Source organism: Pinus tabuliformis, chromosome 9 (assembly GCF_031772625.1).
Source record: "Pinus tabuliformis cultivar Carrire ecotype Pingquan chromosome 9, CPIR1, whole genome shotgun sequence".
Taxonomy (NCBI): Eukaryota; Viridiplantae; Streptophyta; class Pinopsida; order Pinales; family Pinaceae; genus Pinus; species Pinus tabuliformis.
Genome location: NC_142307.1, coordinates 945,051,978 through 945,075,953, shown reverse-complemented (window position 1 = coordinate 945,075,953; position 23,976 = coordinate 945,051,978).

The following is a 23,976-nucleotide window of genomic DNA, read 5'->3' as shown; positions in this document are numbered from 1 at the left end:
ACATTGACACCTCACTTCTTGTTGGATCGGGACATCCATACATCGTCATTTGGCCTTCCATGGGTTTGGGTTATCATTTAGCCTCATTCCATCTGATTAATGTCATCTCCCTTGAGCCTCTGATCCCTTGGTGCCTGAATGCTGCCACCCCCCCCTCCGTAGTCGTTTCGCTGACATGTTCAAGAGTATAATCCTTCTGCAGTTTACACCCTCGCCTTCTCCTATGGTACTATGTTTCTCCATCTACCTCTTGTTCCTTATCTCGTGTCGTTGATGGGGGGAACATTATGGCCCTCCTGTGACAGGTCGTCTCCTATCGACTTCAACTCATTATCCAGGAGATTGATCTAGAGATCCCCTTTGGTACCTTAGAGCTTGCATGCCTCAATAGCAAGTTCTTCGCACCTAACGGTCGACTTTCATCATTGGTCGTCGATTGGGTGATTCCACAAGTGTTTGACTTCAGCTCCTTCTTCACACGTCGTGGATTGTGCTAGACAGTACCTTGAGAGCCATTGGCATTATTGGTGGTTTCTCTCGCGCTTGTTAATGGTTTTCATCATTGACCGGTAATCAAGCGACTTTCTATCATGCTCGACCTTAGCACATCTATTTGCATGTTAGAATTTGTACTATGATCGGATGGGTTCAAGACCCCGAACTCATATTACACATCTTCGGGCTGCATGGATTGGTTTATGATTACATGACTCATTGATGGATGGCTGCGACCATACCTTTATTATCGTCATGGTCTTATTAGCTGGATGGCTGCGTCCATACCACAGACCTCTTTCATATGTCTTTTGTATGGTTGTTCCCCTGCCTAGACTACATGTACTTCATTATCAGAGATATCAGTTGTACTTGCATGCAGGTTCTTCCAGATGGTTTTCCAGTTCAATCAGTATCGTAAAGCATTTCACCCCTCCCTCTCTCTCGGGCTTCATACTTTAGGGGGCATCTGTTACACAGTAATTTGTCACTGTCTTCATCCCAGTCTTCCTACTGTGTCATGGGTCCAAAATCATTCATGCTCATGTTAGATAAATTATCTCTGATGTTGCCAAATGACCCACTTTTCCAAAGGTTTCTGCCTCATCGCGTTTGTTGGCCAAATAAACGCGCTGAAGGGCGCTCCAAAATAGTCTAGAAGCACTGCCATCGCGGAAGTACACCCGATTCCTGCAATGGTCTAATTTTATGTGCCAGCGTGACTGTTGCTTGTAATCTTCTGCGATGACCTAACTAGCTACATTATTCAATAGCGATGTCAGCGCGGAAGACCAATTATGTGCCCGCAATGATCCAGATTGGGCGAATTTGTTCCAACAATCGGCCTTCTAGATGACTCCAGACCTGGTTGTTGGCCTAGTTTGTGTCACCCTCCTTTCTTTGGCGTGGTTGTTCCTTCATTTGTGCTACCTTCCTTGGAGATAAGCTCATTCTTCCACCTTTCATGGAGACTCCTGCTCCTATTTAAACTCTCACCATTGCTATGTGCTACTAGTTTTGGAGTTCTTAGAGTTTGGAATGGTTGTTGATAGTGTTGTTAGTGCTTGTGAGTTTGCTAGATAGCTGGTGTGAGTGTGACAAGTGTGGGATTGTTGATAGCTTGAGGAAGGTTGTGAAGTGCCCTTGATCTTGTGTAAAACTTGTGAGTGAGAGAGATTTTTATGTTGGGAGATCCATCTTCAAGACTGAATGCTTGAAGAACATGCTGGTTGGATCCCTTTGAGAAGGCTTGTGACGTCAAGACTTTGATTGTATGCTTACTCTTATTTCATAATTAATGCAATCAATGATGTTTTCCTATGTCTTGTATGTAATGTACTTGATAGCTCATGACTTCTTGACTTTGTGAGTAAATAGATCATTGTTGTTCTAGTTATGTGCTTTGTTGTATTTACTTTTCATTGTTTCAAGTTGATTACTCATTAGGAGAAGGAAGCAGAAGCTGGAGCAGCGCAACAGAATTCCATCAACCACCGGTTGAGGTAGGCCTCCAACTATGACTGTTTAAGGAAAGTTATTGTTGATTTGTCCTTGTTTGTGGATAGACCCACTCTAGGGCTAGAGGGGTTGCCTTTGTCCGCAAAGGGAACACTTTCCCGCATCACACTTTCCTTTCCATTCTGCAAGTAAGATTTCAATCAAGTAGTTAATTTTTCATTCAGTCAGTAGTTTTCATTTAGTCTGAAATTTCAATTCTTCAATTACTTTCAAATCTTGAAAAAAACACAAAACCAAACAAAAACATTTCTTTTCATGCTTCGTAGGAATAAGGATCACTTAGGGAATTTTTTGCCAAATACCCCCACTGCTTCAAACAACAAACCTTCCCTCTTCTTTGGTGGCTGTGAACTGGAGGAACCGTTAGGTGAGAAACCAGACATATTTGAAGAACTTACATGGGAAGAAGAAGAAGGAGAACCCATTCCTACTAAACCTATGGCTGAAAACAAAAATGACAAAGGAAATAGAGAAAGAGTTGAGGGTACCTTCCCCATTAGGGAAACCAATTGGGATACTAAGATGAAAAATATAAGCCCTTATGCCCTTCCTCATTTCCATGGCATGGCCATAGAAGACCAAGACACTTTCTTATTTGAGTTTGTTGTCATATGCTGAACCTATGACTATGAAAATGATGAGCAGAAGTTGAAACTATTTCCATCCACTCTCAAGGATGCAACTTTGCACTGGTTCATGGGTTTACCTGGAGATAGCATCACAACTTGGGCTCAGATGTATCAAGCCTTCAACAAAAAGTATTAGGACTGTTGTAGGTCTAAATACACTAAAGAGGAAATTTTTAGGATGACCTTAGGCAATGATGAATCCCTAGAGGATTATGAAGAAAGATTCCAACTTAGCTACAAAAGTGCTAGGTGCACACTTGACCTTGAGTCACTGAAGCTGGTCCTACTTAGAGGAGTAAGGTAAGACCTTCTGGATACCCTACACTTGTTAGAAGGAGGGGATATCTACCAGTTACCCAATGAGGATATCAGGTCTGTCTTTAGAAACCATTCTAGAGGAAGCCAGGAAAAGGGGTAGGGGTAGTCAACCTATGGTCAGTCCATCCTCTTCCAATTCATCCATCAAGGGTGAAATTTGAAATATGCTAGAAGATTTAAAAAGTGAGATGCTGCAAACCCTTGCCCTACAGACAGACACTATGCACATTAAGAGAAAGTAGGAGGAAGCAGAGAGAGCCTTGGCCGTTTTTTGTCCTAGATGCACTAGGAAGTATCCTAGGAACGAATGTCCATTGAATTCTATTGAAATTTGCTCAGTCTGTGAAGAAAACCACTCCACAAACAAGTGCCCCTCTTTACTTGGACTCAAAGCTATATATCAAAGAGATGAAAGGGTCACTGAGAAACTCTGCTACATAAACCAAAGGAGACCTCATGGGCCTAGGCCATACCAGCGGGGCATGCAAGGGTCACCCCATGCATATTACAACCCCAACCAAACCACATCCATACCTCCTTGGGGCCCCCCTACTCATCCTTCTTGGTCTACACCTCATCATGTGCTCCTCCTTGGTCCTTTGCACCTCAGTATCATTCCCAGCTAGCCAGCCAGTCATTTCAACCATATGCTCTACCACAACCTCCGTGGAATGCACCGCCCCAGGGGTGGAGGCCCCAATACAACAATGTTCCAACTTTGTTTCCTTCACCACCTGCCCCTCTACCTCAACAACCCCAGATGCCTACCCAACCAAATCCAAACCCGAACAACAGATAGGCATAACAAGTATACAGTGGAGAGACATCATATCCAGCTTATGTTGTGGAGATTCAGGAAATCAACTTGAGATCTAGGAGAGTACTCCCGAACAACCAACCTCTACCTCCACCTAGGGAGGTTGAGGAAGAAATAGAGGAAAGTGTGCTTAAAGTAAATCCACCACCCTTTCCTAAGAGATTAACCCAACCACTCTAGCCTACCCTAGAAGAGACTGAACTTCTGGGAGAACTGAAAAACCTATGTGTCAAAATTCCACTTCTCTAAGATATTAAGGATGTACCTATCTACAACAAGTTGATTAAGGAGAAGTGCTTCAAGCATCCAGCGAGGTGAAGAAGATATGCCCCTACCATTAATGTCATTGGACAACTGTCCGACTTAATGTTGGGCAGGTAATTTGTCCAAAGTATTTGGACCCTAGAAGCCCTGTAGTACATGTGCACATCAATGGCACCATTGGCCCACACACTTTGATCGATATTGGGGGTGCCATTAATGTGATGACCAAGGACACCATGCTCAATCTCAACCTCGAAGGTTCATTAAGGAAGACCACAACAGTTTTGTAACTTGCAGATCGCTCCACAGTGACCCCTGAGGGGATTGTGGAGGATGCGATGGTATCCATTGATTCTTGGGAATACCTTGTAGATTTCCTAGTTCTCCAGCCTAAGGTTAAGCTTACTGGTTACCCTCTCATCCTTGGGAGGCCCTGGTTAGCCACTACCGATGCTTACATTGGCTGCAGAGCTGGAAATATGAAGATCAAGAATGGAAATATGTCCAAGTAGTTAGTCCTATACCTTCCTGCTTAGCCATCTCTAGAACATGACTTACCTTTGTGGCTGAAAGAGGAGGAGGAAGATGAAGTTTATTTCACCCAACTCTATACTTTAGAAACAACCATTGGAGGGGGACAACAGGATGAAGATGATTTGATCAAACACATACTCCAAAGTCCAACTCCCAGTACATTGTCCTCATAAGAAGTAGTAAAGTAAACCCAAAACAACCATCAAATTGATATATGCTTAGCCTATTCAAACCCTATCCATGTCAAAACCATAGAATTCAGTCCTGAGAGAACTTTGAAAATCAATCCATCTCTTTATTTTCTCCAAGAAGAAAAGTTGTGCAACATGCTAAAGGAACATCTGGATGCCTTTGCTTAGATTTACTAAGAAATGAAGGGAGTGCACCCCTCAGTGTGTACTCACCATATTTATATCAAGGAAGGTTGCAAGACATTCTGACAACCCCAAAGGAGGATGAATCCAACTCTTAAGGATATAGTCAGAGAAGAATTGCGAAAATTGCTAGATGCAAGATTCATTTACCCTATCTAAGATAGTGAGTGGGTCTCTCCTTTGGTGTTGGTTCCAAATAAAAATGGTAAGTGGAGGATTTGTGTCGATTATAGGGAGTTAAACAAAGCCACAAAGAAGGACCATTTCCCTCTACCTTTCATTGACCAAGTGCTAGATGGTATGGCAGGGAAAAAGTTTTTTTCTTTCCTAGATGGATTCAGTGGGTACAATCAAATCCAAATCAGCTCGGAAGACTAGGATAAAACCAACTTCACTTTTCCTTGGGGTACTTTCGCCTATAGGGTCCTTCTTTTTGGCCTATGCAATGCTCTTGCCACTTTTCATAGAGCAGTCCTGAGTATCTTTGTCGAGTTATTCCATGATGCGGTAGAAATCTATATGGATGATTTCACACCTTATGGAGGTGATTTTGAGGAGGCTCTGTCCAACTTAGGTAAACATCTGAACAAATGCATTGAAATGAACCTGTCTCTCAGTCCTGAGAAATGTGAATTCTTGATGATTGCAGGGACCGTGCTAGGTCATTCAATATCTCAGCAAGGACTACAGGTGGACCTAAACAAAATAGCTATCATCCAAAGGTTCCCACCTCCACAAAAGCAGAGAGATGTTAGAAGTTTCCTAGGGTTAGCTAGATATCACCGAAGGTTAATTAAATACTTCAGCAAGTTGGCTTCTCCTTTATTTGGGTTCAAAGACTCTGAGTTTGTATGGACAAAATGCTGTCAAGAGGCCCTGGACACCCTAAAGGATAAGTTAACCACTGCACCGATTCTCTGAGGCCCAAATTGGGACCTTCCTTTTCATATTCATGCTGATGCCTCACACAAAGCCATAGGGGCAGCCCTAGGCCAGATAGATGAGAAATTGCCTTATGTCATTTACTTTATCAGTAAGAATATGTCAAAGGCTGAATTGAACTACATAGTGATCGAAAAGGAGCTCCTAGTTGTTGTTCATTCATTGAACAAATTTAGGCATTATATTACAGTCTATCAAACATTTGTACATACTCACCATGCTGCAATCAAATATTTAATGAATAAACCTGATGTGAATGCCCAGATTATTAGATGGTTAGTTTTACTACAATAGTTTGATCTAACTATTGTTGATAAGCCTGGCAAGGAAAATGTTGTTGCAGACTTTTTGTCCATATTAACTTTGCTTGCAGGTGAAGAGGGAATTGTTGATGATCAGTTACTGGATGAGCACTTATTTGCCATTTCAGTTCTCTCTCCATGGTTTGCTAACATAGAAAACTATTTGGTATCTGCACAACTCCCACCGAATTTGTCCTCCAAAGAGAAAATCAAGATTGTGAGGAAGAGTGCCCCCTTCACCTGGATTGGGGACAACCTCTTCAATCTTGGCCCATATCAAATTCTGAGAAGATGTGTCAGGGAGGAGGAAGTCTTTGACATCCTTCTGACTTGTCGTGATGGGCCTTGTGGAGGTCACTTTGCAACAAAGAGGACAACATTTAAAGTGTTACAAGATGGTTATTATTGGCCCACTCTTCATCAGGATGTGAAAAGATATAAAAGTCAGTATGATCAGTGCCAAAGGATGGGAAAGCCTACTCCAAGAGATGAAATACCTCTGTGACCTCAAGTGACTTTTGAGCCATTTAACAAGTGGGGCATGGACTTCATTGGACCTATTGACCCCCCTTCCAAGAAAAATCAGTATATCATTGTGTGCATTGAAAATCTAACTAGGTGTGCTAAAACCAAGGCAATTAAGGAAACAACAGAGGAGAAGGTGGCTGAGTTCTTAAGGGAGAATGTATTTTCCAAATTTGGGTACCCTAGAGAACTAGTCACTGATTAAGGCAGCCATTTTACCTCCAACATGATGGAAGACTTGCTCAACCAGCACAAGACCAAGCATAGGACCTCCACTCCCTATCACCCACAAGCTAATGGGAAAGTGGAGGTAACCAACAGAGCATTGGAGGACATATTGACCAAAGTGGTTAGCAGCAATAGGGAAGATTGGGCAGCTAGACTAGTTGAGGCCACCTGAGCCTATAATACCACCTGGAAAACGACCACTGGATTCAAACCCTATGAGATAGTCTATGGGAAAAAGGCCCTACTGTCCATTGAATTTGAGTATAACACATTGAGGATGGCAACCCAACTAGATCTAGATCTCAGTAGTGCACAAAAAGAGATGTTTCTCTAGTTGAATGGTTTAGATGAGTTCAGAATGCAGGCCCTCCTACACACAAAGGTAACTCAAATTCAGAGGAAGATATGGCATGATAAGAACATCAAGGATAAGCAATTTCAAGAAGGTGATTGGGATTTGTTATATGATCACATATATAAAGACTTTAAGGGCAAGTTAAGGACAATATGGTTAGGGCCTTATGCTATAGAGATATGTCATGATAATGGTTTAGTGCAGATCAGACCATAGATGCAAAGGCCATTCCTTTACTTGTTAATGGGCATAAACTGAAAGTTTACAAGAGACCATTTTCAAAGCAAGAGTTCATTGATGGTATCAATAAAACAATGATGGTGGTGGAGCAAGTTTCAACTCCTGCCTCATCAAGTCACTGAGAAAAGAAAAAAGAAAAATAAGGACTCAGGTGAAAACCTCCATGAGGCGCCTGAGTCCCACTATTGGGCTGAAAACCTCTTGGGGCGGCCCAATGGTGTCAAAAAAAAAGAAAAAATAGAAATAAAAAGATCTCTAGGTGAAAACCTCTCTTGAGGCACCCAGGGCAAGCAACTAGAATGAAAACCTCTTGGAGGCAGGCTAGTTGTTTTCAAAAAAAATGAAAAAGAGAAAAGAAAAAATCATGAAAAATTGTTTGCAGGTCAACAGGAGGATGATCAGAGAGAAAAGGAGAATCAAAAGGGACCTATTCCACTCACATTTTTATTTTTCCATCCATTATCTTTCATCATTCCACCATTCCTTTCATTTCTTCACTCATTTTCCTCAGTTTGCAAGGGTACTGTGTTTTCTACAGGATTCCTTGTAAACCTACAGGATCCCCTCAAAACCTACAAGATGATCCTGTAGGAATTACAGTGGCTTTGGAATCCTAAAATGAGTAACCATAGGGAAAGGAAATGACCTGCCCATGTCAAAAAAATAAAAAAACCCTACATCATAACTTCATTACCATACCTCTCTCAACCATGATCACCCCTGCATCCATCATAAAAAAAAAAATCAATTTTCAAAAAAAAATTCACAGTCTTCAAAAGAAAACACAGAGGAAAATGAAACAGGGAGTAGAAGGGAACAACACCTGAGTGTACTTCTCATTATTCACACTCCTAGACCTCCTCTCTATCCATGTCATCATCCTCAAATTCCTAGCAGAAGAAATGATTAAAAATTCTGAGGGAGAAGTAGCTACCAGACACCCTGTAGGAAATCCTGTAGCAGCCTATCCCATAGAATAAAAATCATGAGTAGTAGCAAGCTTCCAACATGAATATCCAAGGGAAGAAGAAGCTCCAGAGTAGCAGTAGCACCATCATCTTCAACACCAGGTACCTTCACATCAAGGGAATCATCAGAGGGCAATAAAAAGGGAAGGGAAAAATAACATGCAACCAACACACTGCAAGCACCTCATGCCTTCAACAAATTGCAACAAGGTATTAGCACCATAGGTAAGTATCTCGCTTCACTCTCTCATTTGCATTATGTAGTAAAAATATGTAAAGGTTGTGAGTGAGTTTGTTTATAAGAAAAAGGTGGCCAGTTAACTTGGCCACCTTCATTCAGTCGACAAAGACAAAACAATTGGTCCTCCCACACATGGCAGCAGTCAAGTCAAAAAAAGAGAGGAAGAGGATGAAGGTAGTTAAGGCTACGGATGCCTGAAGTGGGAGTTGATTATGAGGAGAGGGGAATGATGAGGTGGTAGTGGGGACCAACGGTCCAAAAATAGAAAAAAATCGTACCTCGGCTACCAGCACACCACCTCACTCAACTCGACCATAAGAGGAAATAATCATTGATCCCCATGCACCCATGCATTCATCTCCTTGAGGCTCACTCTAGAAAAATCGCTCTCATACCCAAGCAAGTTACAGAAGAGAAAAATTCCATCTTTCTTCTGCGTAGGACTTCCTACAGTATCACACAAGACTTCCTACAGGATTACACAGGAATCCTACAGGATATATTTAGACAATCTATAGGATTGGTTGAGAGCAGTTTCAGAAGGGAAAACACAGGGGTTGGCTACAAAAAACACCATGAGGAGGTAGGCTCTGCATTTCCTTCTATTTTTCCAAGTGAATAGAATAGAAAAATCTCCTAGTTTGAGTGAATTTGATAGTTGTGTAAAGGAATTGTCTCCTCAATTATTTCAGTCACAATTCCTCTCGCATTAAAATTTGTATCAACCATCACTGCTCCTCAAAATTCACCAGACAAAATGATAGAGGGGGTTTAATAGAAGGGAGCTCATTAACACTGTGAGGATTCACCAACACCCTCCTGTGTTAGAAATATTCACGAGGCATAATTAGATGGGGTATTTTGAGAAATTGAGGGGGTATGATGATGACGTGGCCTGAGATTTTGCTCTCTCCCTTATTCCACTAACCAGAACCAATGCCACCTTTGTGGTGAGAGGCCTCTCCATGGAGCTCACCCCTGAACTCAGAAGAAGAATTACCAAACTTCCCCTAGGAGTGCCTTGGAGAAAGGAAGACAAGGGAGATAGCCAGACTACCAAGAAGAAATTCTTTTTAGAGGGAGAGGAGCCCATTGAGGACAAGAATGGAGTAAGGAGAACAAGCCTACCATACCCCTGGAATGAGGTAAGCTACCACCTTATAAAATACATATCATGTGAAGGTAGGTATAGTGTGGTTTATGGTTATCACTTTAGGCTCCTTGAAGAATTGAGATTTGGAGTAGAAACACCTCCACACCACAGGCTCAACATACCATACTTCCTTCTGCAATCACTGATAGATACAAGCATAAAGGTGCAGGAGGGGAACCCCCAATAGTTAGCCCACCATGGGTTAATTAGAATCATCATAGAAGATGCCCTCCAAAACCTCAGAATTCCTATCCAATGGGATATTTTCAGAGACATGCAGACAAATGAGGATATCAAAGCCCTCACATATGATATTAGCCCTACTGTCAGTGAAAAGGATGAAGAAGAGATAGAAATAGATGGAGAAGAAGTAGAGAGGGATGAAGAGGAGATAGATGAGGATGAAGAGGAAGAGAAAGAGAAAGAAGGTGATGAAGAAATAGAGGAAGATGTCAAGGAGGAAACTGATAAACAAGATGAGGATATAGAGGGAGAAGAAGAAGGGAAAGGCATAGGTAAAAAGGGCAATGGAAAAGAGGGGGTAGAAGACAAGGAGGAGTCACCTAGGGTGTCTCTAGAACCCATTGAGAGAGAGGCAACAACTGCCCTCACTACCCTTAGCACCCCTATAAAAAAAAGGCAAAAGAGAGAGGCAAATCCCCTTCTACTTCAGAACAAGGAAAAGTACAAGGATAAGGCAGAGAAAAGCCCAAACTCCAACCAAGGTTCCCATTGTTATTGAGGACTCACCTAAATAGCAGGAGAATATGGCTCCTCCTATCAAAACTCAAGAAGAAGGATCCTCAGCAAAAACCTCCCCTAAGTCTCCTGTCACCTATGTGAGAAGGCATGTAACCAAGTCTAGCTCATCCAAAGGAAAAGACATCCTATAGGATACACAACAGGACCTATAGGAAGCAGAGGCAGTCCTACAAGAAACTCTGCTAAACCTACAGGAAACTCAAAAATTGGATGAGGAAAGAAGTAAGCAGCCAGAAACAAAGAGAGAGGACCCAGAGCTAAGGGAACCTAGTCCTCAACCTAACCTTGACTCCTACTACAGATTTATTGAGGGGGGTAGGGTCATTCCACAAAATTTTTCCATTCCATTATTCTTTGAGCTTGAGAAAGAAAGAGCCAGAACTCATAGATGGATGCATATTGCCAAGTCCAAGGGAGTGGAGGACATTGGTCACATGGAGGAGAAGCTCAAAGAGATGGGAAGGGACATAAGTAGCTTGAGGGACAGAGAGGCCATCATGAAGACTCACTTGGGGGTGGAAAATGCATGGTTGAAAGGAAAACTATAAGAAAGAGAGAATCTATTGGCATCCATGGCCAGTCTATCTTTAGAAGCAATCCAGTGCAGGATGCCAGCTAAGTCCTATGGACTATACCTTAAGGAACAGTGGCTGCAGTTCCAAATCAAGACCCTAGTACAGAGAGGCACCATGCCATTCCAGGATTATAGATAATTCATTGATCTCTATGATCAAATTACATTAGAGGATAGGGCTAAGATGTCTGAGTTCTACTTGCATAACATGGCTTTAATAGATATGAATGTATGGGACCCTAATGCAAAGCTACAAGATTTATAGTTGATGGCTTTGGCATCATGGATGAACCATGAGGAAGAAAGGGCTGAAAAAATGAAGAGGATTGATGGGCCTCGAAAATGCCCATGTTTTCATCATGCAATATCACCATTCATACCCTAAAACCCTAGGTCTTTAACCCGTTCCGTACCCTAATTCCATCATTTATCGCCAAATCACATCCTATGCCTTGTGGTTGATTATCATTGGTTTTATTAGCTTTTATATGATTAAAGATGATTATTCCATGATTTACTAATGACGGTTTCGCTAAAGCTCATTTTCACAGGGTTCCATCACCAAGTTTCTTCACGAGCCAGTAGAGTACGAAAATGGTCAATTTGGGGCCTTTGACACTTTCGGCATGCTTCCGGAGAAACTAAAGAGGTTATTGTCAAAAATGATGTTGTAATACCTTTCCATAACCTGGATTGCACCCAGGTCACTCATGTGGGTCTCTAGAAGGAAATTCATAAATTTGCCCAAATCTGCAATTATTTTCAAACTGCCAAATTCTGCCTCGATTTCCGTTCAGATGAAGGCGAATGAAGAAAATATGGAACATGGGTTTTGGTCTCCATATAGCCAATTTACTAAGTCTAAAACCGTTTTCTAAAATTCCTTACATTTTGGGAGATATGCGGAGTTATCTGAGGCCAATTTATATAAAATGTCTAGATTTGTACTTAACAGTCAAAATCGAATTTGCCTATTTTTATGCCACAGTTATGGTTTGCTAAGTTCTTGTCCTCCATCCCTGCATTGATCAAAATCAACATCAACCATTAGCTATTTTAAGGCCATCTAGAGAATTCAAACACAGCATGAATTTGTTTGTAATTAATCTACAACATGTATAAAAGCAGAGCAGCAAGCATAGGAAAGGAGGTAGCTCTCAAACATGGAAGTAATTGTTCTGTATTTCATGACTTTTTTTAATCAAAGATATTGACAATGCTTCTACTCTGAATTCATATTAAGTATGTTGATGTATTGCTAATGATAACGAGTTGATTGTGTTCGAAATCTTCCCATTACCGTAAGTTAGTTAGCCCCCAGGTGTGGTTGGGCCCACCCATCTGGGTTTGCTTTTTATATTGCATAAACAATGACATTGTTAGATTCATTATAGTTAGTTCCTCTTTCACTACGAGCTACTTTCGGTTTGATTGCTTTGTTTGGTTGTTTAAGAGCATGCAGATACGTTGAATGCTTGTGAAACCCCATTATTTCAATAGTCTGCAATCGAATTTCTGTGTGATCCTTGTTTTCTTTTAGAATAGATTTATGCTCAAAACCTCGCCATCATATTGATTTGCAGTCATCATAAACCTGCTACATAGTCGTTTGACGAATGAAATGAATTTGTTTATTCGTTGATAGTGTCGTGATAACTTTTAAACCTCTTTAGCGATCAGGAATGAATGAGATTCGAATTAATTAGAATGAGACTAGTTTATTCACCAAATCGTCCTTTGTTTACTCTAAAGAACCAGATCGAATTGATTCTCTATTAAATCATTTTGCAAGCAATACGACATAGGGAAATGCTTGATTATTGTTTGAATGTTGTAATTGATTTGATTTTAAATTGATGATCACAACACACATACATTGCTTGTGGGGATGTTGAATGGTTTACTATCACTTTTGTCTTGTTTCGTTTAAGCAAATAGACTCTTGGGTTGATTAATGAACTATGTGGATTGAAATAAGAACACAAAAGAACGCTTTGTGTGATTAGCTGTTAATACAAACTTATTAGTTTAGTTAGATACATGCTTTCCCTTGTTTCGTGTGATAATCGATTTCATTTGGATAATTGATTTCCACTATTTTGTAGAGTCCTTGATTACATTGCCCATAGCTAGATATCGATTGGATTTTAACAATAGCACATTGGTTTCAAATTGGGTTATTTGCAAGTGAGGATTGGTTTGATTACAGAGTGATTTAAGTACAGTTTCTTCGGAATTGTTTGATTAGATTGCTAGGTGCTGAATAGGATAAATGCTTGAAGTTGCTTTCATCACTATGATTAACTAGGACCTGCAGGTGGCTTGATTGTGAATACAACAGTAAGTTGGTGAGTTATAGAGTGGAATAGAGTGATTGCTCAAGATCAGTACTTAATTCTTGAATCTTTGTTAATAGGGTAACAAACCATTAGGTACAAATTGATTGTTTGATTGAATTGTTGTTAGTATAGATTGCTTATTTGCTTAAGAATTGAATCATTATTAGTACAGATTGCTTGAGGATTGAATTGTTATTAGTATAGATTGCTTGTCAAGTAAGGATTGAATTGTTATTACAGGTAGAATATCTGGTACCAACATTTGAGGGTTTGATTGAGTAAGTTTTATGTGATTGGAAGTCTATTTTCATCGCTTGAGATTTATGGTTTAGTAGTATGTTAAGTTCAGATTTGAATGCTAGGCAAAGTTAGTAAAGATTTCTAAAATCTCTAGGTTAAATTTGATTGTTGAGTCTGCTTGTGCTAAGTAGGTGTTTGATTTATTTTAAGTTTGCAAGCATTAGTATATTTTACCTAGCTAATCATCATAAGGAAACGTTAAAACTCTGTCCTAAAACTGAATGAAGGAAGTGCAAGACAACTCATCCTTACAAACCCAGGTTGACAATTAATATTAAGGGATTTAATCTGAAAATTTAATATCTCAACATTTTGGTGTCGTTGCCAAGAAAGTTGTCATTTCTTATTCAGCTAACCATTATTATTTAAGTTTCAGGATCTTGCAGGACTGTCAGAGGGCAGAGAGAGTACGGTAAGATGTGAGTGAAGAGCCACACATCCACTTTTGTTGGGGTTGCTCCAAAGTCTAACCGATCACTGCTCTTTCTTAAGTTTCTATTTCCTTTATATTTATGCGTAGAAGAAGAAGTAGTTTGATTTCATTTCTGTATTTCATGTAATTCGCAAAAGTTTGTAAATCTCATAGAATTATTAAGACACATATACAGGAACTATAGCTAAGCCTCACAAGCAGCACAGGCCTTAGAATAGTCTAAAACACTCTGTGAGATATTTAATTTTCAAATTATTTTCCTTTTAGTAGATTAAGTAGTATTTTGATTCACTCTCAAGTGTGGTGAGTTTTATTTCAGTCAATATAGCTTTGAAATTCATCCTCAGATTCCAATCTTTAATGTTATATCATTTTTGGGTGTTGTAAGAACCCCTGTTACTAATATGTGTGTGGAGACAGGGACTATCAATCAACTAGATGGACTTGAAGATGATAAATATGAAGGACCTCTCACAAGCCCTAGCAGCCGCTGGGATCTTGACCTCTCCCTCTCAGGAAGAGAACTTCTTGACAATAGTTAAGAAATTGTCCATTTCTCCACCACCACAAGAGGATTTGGAAGTCTCTTTTGATTTCCCTGACCAGTCATCTAAGGAGACGAATGAATCATGCACTATAATCAATGGAGAACATCCACTAGAACCTGAGATCAAGGAGTTATTGACATGTCTATCGGCAGATCCAGAATGTAATCAAGAGACTACTCACCCTACGGAGAAAAATCAACATGACATGGAAGAATAGGATGAGCAGGATGGGCCAAATCAAGAAATGGACCAAGAATACCATGATTACATTGAACATTGGTTCCGAACAATGGCTCAAGTGAGGCAATATTCTCCTCTTCTAAAACTCTTGTTGTCATATCAAGTACATTTGTTGGTTTTTCATGCTCATGTACACTTCCAAGTTTATATGCTAAATCTGAGCATGAATATCTATTTGTACCTGCTCCGCACATGGCTTCATTGGAAGTACTCCTTCACTTGAAGGAGTTTATCTCCCTTTCTTCAGCACAATAGGAAATTTTGTATTGTAAATAAATAAATGAAAATAATAAAGAGAAAATAAGTCCTTTTGTGAAAACCAGCTTGTCTGGCGCAACTAGGTAGGGACTTTGCTTGAAAACTAGGTAACTAGCGGGCAAAGTTCCCAATAATGTTTGTAAATTTGTATGAGTTATTCAAATCATGTATATTTAAAATCATTATGTCTTATACTCGTGTTGGTTAATGTGGGATCCCTTAAGGCCCACCTACCAACAAGATTTGTCCCATCAACATCAACAAATTATCTGGGACCAAGGTTAGGGTTAGATAAGGTACTTAGGAGCATGAATGCCTTAATGGTAGGTATCCTTGTCATCTACCAAGGGAATACAACAATGTTTCTTGGTGGATGAATTCTACAGTCCATTCGACTTCGACAAATCTATTAATGGCTAGTATAATGTACCTAGTGCCTTGATTCCCATTGACATCACAGATGGGATATCTCGCATTGGTTAACGACTTCCTCAATGGTCGATAATCCAATGATTCTTTCTTATTTTCGACATCGACACCATTTATTCACATAAGCAGGCTTGCACTCGGTGTGTAGCGGTTGAAGACTATACGGTTTTGTGATCTCAGTACAGATTTGTAGCAGTGTGGACATTTGTAGTAGCATTTTCTTTTCCTGTAGCAGTCATCTTGTTTCAATAAAGGTTGCCATATATTAGCTTGATCATCATTTACAGCAGTCACCTTCCTTCCTTGTTTGGGGACATACAACTCCTCAAGCATGGGGGAAGAAGGGGACCTTCATTTTTCAGCCTCCTTTACTATCTCTAGTTCAACCTTCTTCAACAAATCCATATACACATCAGCAGCAGTCATTCCAACTCCAACCCTCAGCCGTGTTCCAGTTCATCTTCCACTTCATCTTGCAGCACCAGACACATCAATGATAAAGGTAAAACTTGAGGTAAATTTGGCTTATGATTCTCTAATTCATTAGAAGGTTAAAGAAACTTAATGATTCACCACTTCTCATTCCATGCATTTCATCTTTCATAAACCATCATCCTTTTATTATCCTTCCATTCACTCCGCATATACTCTGATTACAAGACCATGTTAAAAGCAAAAACCTTATGGTGCATTGATAAAGCAACCTCTATGATGTCTTCTCCTTCCATGATGAAAAACATTAGGATGAAGTCATTACTGCTATAAAATGATAAAGGAAACCGCCTATAGACAATTGTCTTACGAAGACAGAGTATCAATCGCCCATTCACCATCTCCATCGCTCATCTCTCCTTCACTTGTCCCTTTCTTGTCCTCAATTTGTATTGCTCAGCAAGATAGTGTGACCTATTAAGTATGAAGAGTGTTGCACCACAAGAACCAACACCTCCAAGCATTTAAGTGCGTGCTACTCCACAAGAACCAGCACCTTCAAATATCCAGGTAATGTTGTCCCACAAGAACCAATATCTGAGCAAAGTATTTGTTTGCATGAGGAAATGAAAAATAGGCATGGGGGGATGATGGGCCATGCCCATGTTTCATCATGCAATATCACTATTCATACCCTAAAGCCCTAGGTCTTTAACCCGCTCCGTACCCTAATTCCATCATTTATCGCCAAATCACATCCTATGCCTCGTGGTTGATTATCATTGGTTTTATTAGCTTTTCTATGATTAAAGATGATTATTCCATGATTTACTAATGACATTTTCGCTAAAGATCACTTTCACAAGGTTCCATCACCAAGTTCCTTCACGAGCCAGTGGAGTACGAAAATGGTCAATTTGGGGCCTTTGACACTTTCGACATGCTTCCGGAGAAACCGAGAGAGGTTATTATCAAAAATGATGTTGTAATACCTTTCCATAACCTGGATTGCACCCAAGTCACTCATGTGGGTCTCTAGAAGGAAATTCATAAACTTGCCCAAATCTGCAATAATTTTCAAAATTCCAACTTCCACCTCGATTTCCATAGAGATTACGGCAAATGAAGACAATATGGAATATGGGTTTTGGTCCCAGTATAGCCAATTTACTAACCCTAAACCATTTTTCTAAAATTCCTTACGGTTTGGGAGATATGAGGAGTTCACTGAGGCCAATTTATATAAAATGTCCATATTTGCACTTAACAATCAAATTCGGATTTGCCTATTTTTATGCCATAGTTATGGTTTGATAAGTTCTTGTCCTCCATCCCTGCATTGATTAACATCAAAATCAACCATTGGCTTTTGAAGGCCATCTAGACAATTCAAACATGACATGAATTTGTTTGTAATTAATCTACAACATGTATAAAAGAAGAGCAGTGAACATAGGAAAGGAGGCAGCTCTCAAACATGGAAGTAATTGTTGTGTCTTTCATGACTTGTTTTTAATCGAAGATATTAACAATGCTTCTACTCTGAATTCAGATTAAGTGTGTTGATGGATTGCTGATGATAACGACTTGATCATGTTCGAAATCTTCCTATTACTGTAAGTTAGTTAGCCCCCATGTGCAGCCGGGCCCACCCATTTGGGTTTGTTGTGTATATTGCATAAACAATGACACTGTTAGATTAGTTATAGTCAATTCCTCTTTCACTACGAGCTAGTTTTGGTTTGATTGCTTTGTTTGGTTGTTTAAGAGCATGCAAATGCGTTGAATGCTTGTGAAACCCCTTTATTTGCATAGTGTGCAATCAAATTTCCATGTGATCCTTGTTTGCTTTCAGAACAGATTTATGCTCAAAACCTCGCGATCATATTGATTTGTAGTCATCATAAACGTGCTACATAGTCGTTTGATGAATGAAATGAATTTGTTTATCCGTTGATAGTGCCAAGATAACTTTTAAACATCTTCAATGATCAGGAATGAATGAGATTCAAATTAATTAGAGCAAGACTAGTTTATTCACCAAATCATCCTTTGTTTCCTCTAAAGAACCAGATCGAATTGATTCTCTATTAAATCATTTTGCAGGGAATACGACATAGGGAAATGCTTAGTTATTGTTTGAACGCTATAATTGATTTGATTTTAAACTGATGGTCACAAAACACATACATTGCTTGCGGGATGTTGAATGGTTTACTATCGCTTTTGTCTTGTTTCATTTAAGCAAATAGACTCTTGGGTTGATTAATGAACTGTGTGGATTGAAAGTAGAACACAAAAGAACGCTTTGTGTGATTAGTTGTTAATATAAACTCATTAGTTTAGTTAGATACATGCTTTCCCTTGTTTCGTGTGATAATCAATTTCATTTGGATAATTGATTTCCCCTGTTTCGTAGAGTTCTTGATTACATTGCCCATAGCTAGATATCGATTGGATTTTAACAATAGCACATTGGTTTCAAATCGGGTTATTTGCAAGTGAGGATTGGTTTGATTATAGAGTGATTTAAGTATAGTTTCTTTGGAATTGTTTGATTGGATTGCTAGGTGCTAAATAGGATAAATGCTTGAAGTTGCTTTCATCACTATGATTAACTAGGACCTGCAGGTGGCTTGATTGTGAATACAATAGTAAGTTGGTGGGTTATAGAGTGGAATAGAGTGATTGTTCAAGATCAGTACTTAACTCCTGAATCTTTGTTAATAGGGTAACAAACCATTAGGTACAGATTGATTGTTTGATTGAATTGCTATTAGTATAGATTGCTTATTTGCTTAAGAATTAAATCGTTATTAGTACAAATTGCTTGAGGATTGAATTGTTATTAGTATAGATTGCTTGTCAAGTAAGGATTGAATTGTTATTACAGGTAGAAGATCTGGTACCAGCATATGAGGGTTTGATTGAGTAAGTTTTATGTGATTGGAACTCTATTTTCATCACTTGATATTTATCATTCAGTAGTCTGTTAAGTTCAGATTAGAATGCTAGGCAGAGTTCGTAAAGATTTCTGAAATCTCTAGGTTAAATTTGATTGTTGAGTATGCTTATGCTAAGTAGATGTTTGATTTATTTTAAGTTTGCAAGCATTAGTATATTTTACCCAGCTGATCATCATAAGGAAACGTTAAAACTCTAACCAAGAACTGGATGAAGGAAGTGCAAGACAACTCGTGTTTACGAGCCTAGATTGACAATTAAATATTAGGAGGATTAATTATCGATTAATACTCCCAACAAGGATATTGGCAAGGGAACAAACAAAGCCTCTTATGATCAGAGCTGAGCAGTCCAATCCAATGGCTATCATTAGCACACATAATTTAATTGCAAATGACCCTCAACTTGCACTCATTTATCTCGCTGCCCAAGAGCAAGCCATTACAAATTTTGAGGACATGTTCAAATTGTTGGGGGATGACAGCATGCAATATTTCCTAAGGAGATGGAATACTTTGTCATACAGTTTGAATATCAGAGAGTACCACTCTCCTCAAAAGACAAGAGAAACACTGAACAGGACACCCATGTAAAAGCAATCCATCCAAAGGCTCAAAGTCAATTTGGTTGGCTTGAGACTCAGTCCACCACCACTCTTGGCGATGTTATAAGGAAGGAAGGAAGAGGAAGAAAGAAAGCAGTGGGAGGAGGTAGAAAAGAAGGAAGGACTCTATGCACAAGAAGAGAAAACCACAATAGAAGCATGGGATGCCAGGGAGGCCACTAGAGCTATGAAATACATGGATATTGATTAATTTTCTCAGAGGATGAGAAACACTTTCAGTAGGGGGGTGGATGAGCCTCATCATTGGGTAATTATATGGGCCTTAATTCACCTCCTATCTAGTCAAATCAACTCTTCTCACAATTTATTACATGTTTTGATTATATTTTGTGTAATGAGATGAGTTAAAGTGAGATATTATGCCCGGTGGACTAATATGCATTGAATGAAGGTCTGGAAGAGAAAATCAAGGAATTTTGGCAAGACTAAGGTTTGAAACTCAAATGCAATCAGCCAAGTCATGAAGATCAAAAGGCAGCCGAGTAAGTGATATACAAAGAGTTAGTTCATCTCAAGTTTGGGAGCTGAGCCTCCCTAGCTTTAAGGAATTCATTAGGGACTTCAGTTGTATAAGTATAGAGACCTAGAGCCTCATTAGGATTTGAATTTTTGTTGTAAAAAAACACTAATTATTTTCAAGCTCCAGACTTGTGGAAGACATTGATGTAATTTTCTGTTTTGATAATGAAAATGAGTTTTTTTCTTGATCTAGCACTGAGTTAACTCAGAAGGTTGAAGATCTTGGGTTAGGGCCCAACCCTAGTAGCAAAGGCTCCTCTTCTTGTATCTGTCTGCTTGGCTTCGTTTCATAGATTCATGGTTAAATTGTCTCTAGAAGTATTTCATTGCAAGTACTGTGGATTTGATTAATTGTTTATTAGTTTGCTTCCATTTGTGATTTACTTTAGTAGAAGGTTAGAAGGGATAAAAGGAGCACCAAAAAGATATTAGTAGGTGTCTTGGCCTCACCTCTTCCCTCAGGGATCATGATTTGAGGAAAAGACCCTTATGCAGCCCCAAAAAGACAGATTTCCATTTTCTCATAAGATTTAGAGTTTATTGTACTTGAACCAGAATTTGATCATTTTTGCAAGTGTAGGATTTAATTACCATCTCTTCCATCTTCAGTATTACAGTAGATCTCATCCATTATTTCATTTTATTCAGCAACTTTCCTCATGCATGAAGTAGACAGCTAGTTCATTAAATTTTGCTTTTCTAGCTTGTTAGAATTCTTCTTGTTTACATGACTTTTTGGAAATTATAAATGTTTGATGCAGAGCAGGTGCTTCATAAATATAAAGAGATATCATAGTAGGCAACCACCTTCCAACTTCATCCATCCATAATCATTCCTTGCTTCCACCAAGATCCCCACCAATCTCATCATTTTACATAGAAATTCCTCCAAGCATGTTGAGTGAATCCAACCATTTCCTAACCTTGGTTTTGAGTTCTGAGTGATCCTAGGAATTTTCTCACTCCATTCCACCCATCCACCACCTTCCCTAATCCTTTCATCACCTCCAGCAACCATCGTTTTTCTCTCGGTTTTATCCTGTAGAAATACAAGGAATCCTGTAGGTTTCTAGTACATCATGTAGGTTTTCCTATAGTTGCCTGTTTTGAGGGAAAATTGAGGGAAAACCTCTAGGGAGCCACACCAGGACACCCAAGGGTCTCCCAAACCTTCCAACCATCTCCTAAACCTCCCAACCATCCACCAGCATCACTAATCCTCCTGCCACATCACCAAAAGAGATTAGGGTTTACACTTGATTTTCTATAAAAAGAATAAAAATAAAAAAACATATTTATGTCAGTCCTTGACATGCACAATAGTGATGTTTGATGTCTTTAATTTCCATGCTTTAGACAGTAGCATTTCATACATGTTAGCTTGGAATTCTTGTAAAGCATAGTTTCTCAGTAGTTAGTTAGAGAATGGTGTGTTTTTAGCATAGGATTTCAGTCATTTTCCTTATTTGCAGTAGACAAACTTTCTCCTAGAGTAGATTTCTCTTTCTTTCATCAACAATCAAGCTTCTTCTGAATATGTAGAAGTCTGGCTTGAAAACCCTGGTGGTCTCTCGTCAGCTGAAGAGTGACAAAAGGCAAAAATGTCACTTTTACTTGTGTATACGGCACTGTCACCTCCAAGTTTGTACGAACCCTGGGTTAATAAAGTAAACTTGGTAGCTTCAGGAGTTGTAGCATTCTTGCTACAATACTGGTGCTCATCAACTATACAAACCTCGATCGCACTATACCTTTTGTCGTCCCCTAACTCGATGTGAATCTGCAAATATTTTTCCTCCATACCATTGAAAAACTCTCTACACACTATCGTGTGGAACAATGCACCTGAGTCCAAGTACCACAAGCTCCCCATCACTGTGCTAGCCATGAATGCGATAAGGGTAAAGTCAATCTTGAAGTATGAACCCAAGGCTTCACCTACTGCTCCTTCTGAGGTCTTTTTGCTTGCATTTTTGTGTGGAAACTTCATGGCACAATCCCTGAATTCATGACAATTGAAGCATTTTATTTTTGACAAATCTTTCTTCTTCCCCCCTTGGCTAGATTCTGGTTTGGTTTATGATTTCTTCCCTTTTCCCTTATTTCCCTTTCCAAACAATGCAAATTTTTCTTCATTCTCGCCCTTGAATGAAGTCCCATCTCTGGTATTTTTTCCATATTTCCTCTTGTACCAAATCATACCATAAGTGTTCCCAATTCGGTAGTTTCTCCCTCTTGTTCACCGAATCTTGATAGTTATGCTAGTCATCTTGGGAAGGCCTATAAGTGCTAGGATTACCAAGTCGTCTTCTACAACATTAACACCAACCCTTTCAAGTTCATCATGAAATTGTGTGAACCTACTTAGACACTCTGGAATAGTGTCATTTTTGGCTTGAGGGGGCTTAGACCCAGGTTTAGAGTTAGCTACGCTAACCAACAAAACCCTACACTACCAACCCTTTCGGCAACAACCTACATAACATAGGCTGTAGTCTCACCCGAGGCAGTTTTGCGATGCTAGAACCAGGCTTCTACATCTAGAAGGCTATGTGATGAGGGGTTAAGTCATTTCTTTAATTACAAGCCTAACCTTACCTTTGCGAACCCTTATTCATGAAATTTCTAAACTTAAAGTGATTTTCAGTTAAACAAACTTTGCATAAACATATAATCATGCATAAAATAACATATAACAATAGATCTAGATCTTCGCTGAGTACTTAAGAAAAAATACAGATAAATTTCATTCGATTGCGTGTAAATACAAAAAATACACAAGTATATAAAAATAGACACAGATTTGCTTCAAATATCCTTTATTACTTTAGATCATCCTTATGCAAACTTTCCAGACCCTACGCACACAGTTGCAAGGGCTCATTCACTTAGTTGTGGACTTACCAAGGTCTCCGCACACTCAGCTGTAGGAGAATTCCCCTTCACCATGTTAGCACCTAAATCTGCCCTAGGCTGAAGGAAGGAAAAAATTAGGGTAACCACAAACCACGCTCAGTCTGGTAGCTAGCCCTACCAGAACAGGAGAGGGCTCTCTCTGAGTCACGCTCAGTGAATAGATAATCGAAAATGGTCTGAGATGACTTACAATGAAATATTTACCTTAGGCTAGTAAGTGGACAGGGATTCGGGAAACAATTTTCATGAATGACCGAGCTTCCGGGATGTTATGGGACCAACGGTTAGCAAAGAATAGAGAATTTAATACAAAGGCACGGATTATTCCGTGAGGCAAGGTAGGCGGAAAATGTAACAATTTAGTTTGAGGTACCGCGGCATGAATAGATTGCTGAAGAAAGTGAAAAGGGCATGGTGACATGAATCCTTTTCAACAGAAGAATAACACTGAACATGAAATTTTCCCATAGGCAGAGCAATAAAATTGAATTCTACCTAATCTCACTTAGAAAATTTCACTGGAAATGAACATGAATTGAATTATGAAACATAACGAACTACATATGAAAACATAAGAGACACATTTGCTACACTCACAACCACAAGAATCTCATGAAACATAGCCGCTACCTTTCATTAATTCTCTGTCAAAATTACACAGTGCAGAAACAGAGTTTCTTTCCCACAGTCTCCCAGAAGTTACAAGCCAACCAACCCTTTGCAAATAGCTTGCA